The sequence below is a fragment of the Silene latifolia genome, chromosome 11 (assembly GCF_048544455.1).
Source record: "Silene latifolia isolate original U9 population chromosome 11, ASM4854445v1, whole genome shotgun sequence".
NCBI lineage: Eukaryota > Viridiplantae > Streptophyta > Magnoliopsida > Caryophyllales > Caryophyllaceae > Silene > Silene latifolia.
Window position 1 is genome coordinate 133,496,933 of NC_133536.1, and position 955 is coordinate 133,497,887.

Below are 955 nucleotides of genomic sequence, written 5' to 3' on the forward strand. Positions count from 1 at the left end.
GTTTCTAGTTCATCATCTCCACCACCACCCCCATCTCCAAGTAAAAAGATGGTGAAACTTTCCGATCATTCCAAGCCCACTGCGGTTATGCTTCCGGTCGATATTACTACTACTCAAATTACCACCCCAGAGTTCGAGATGAAACCGGCTTTCAATAGCCTTGTGGAGAGGAAGCAATTTGGGGGAAGTCCTTTGGAGGATCCCAATTTGCATGTTCAAAATTTTTGTGACTATTGCTCCATGATTCGGCAAACGGGAGTCACTCAAGCTCAAATTAGGGAAATACTTTTCCCTTTCTCTTTAAAGGACAAGGCAAAGTTATGGATCAATAGCCTTGATCGCACCGCCATGGGAATCACTAATTGGGAAACGTTGGCTCTTGCTTTCTATCAAAAGTTTTTTCCACTGGAGAAAACTCAAACTTTGAGGAGCCAAATCAGGGGATTCCGCCAACAAGCTCTGGAGAGCTTATATGAAGCTTGGGAGAGGTACAAGGAGTTGCAAAGGCGATGTCCACATTATCGGTTGGATACTTGGTTCTTAGCTATAACATTCTACAATGTATGTTGTGCCGATTCCCGAAGAATTCTTGATTCCGCCATCAATGGGCAGTTTGATCAAATTGACACGGATATTGCTCATGCCATGATTGAATCCATGGCGATTGAATCCACTTTGTTAATTACACGATATTTATACTTCTCTAATCACCTTAACCAATACCGCGGAAATTAACGTAATTGAACCGGGCACTCGGTCAAGTACCTGACATACTCGACCGAGTACGCCATACTCGACTGAGTACCAACAAGCTTGGTCAAGTGCTAACACTCCAGAAGCCTAACTCAAATCACCCGATGACCCACTCTATCGAGTTCCCTATACTCAGACACCTATGGTATTACATATTAAGCTTTACAACCTTTTTTTCATTAACAAAGTGTCTTATCTTTTA

The 955-nt window shown here is 42.6% G+C and overlaps 1 non-coding gene across 1 annotated transcript; it reads right to left on the bottom strand.

The window, feature by feature from the left end:
• Positions 1 to 420: 420 nt before the first annotated feature.
• LOC141615759 (small nucleolar RNA R71) lies at positions 421 to 527 on the bottom strand. Its single transcript, XR_012530162.1, has one exon. It is a non-coding gene; the product is annotated as a small nucleolar RNA R71 (small nucleolar RNA).
• Positions 528 to 955: the final 428 nt, after the last annotated feature.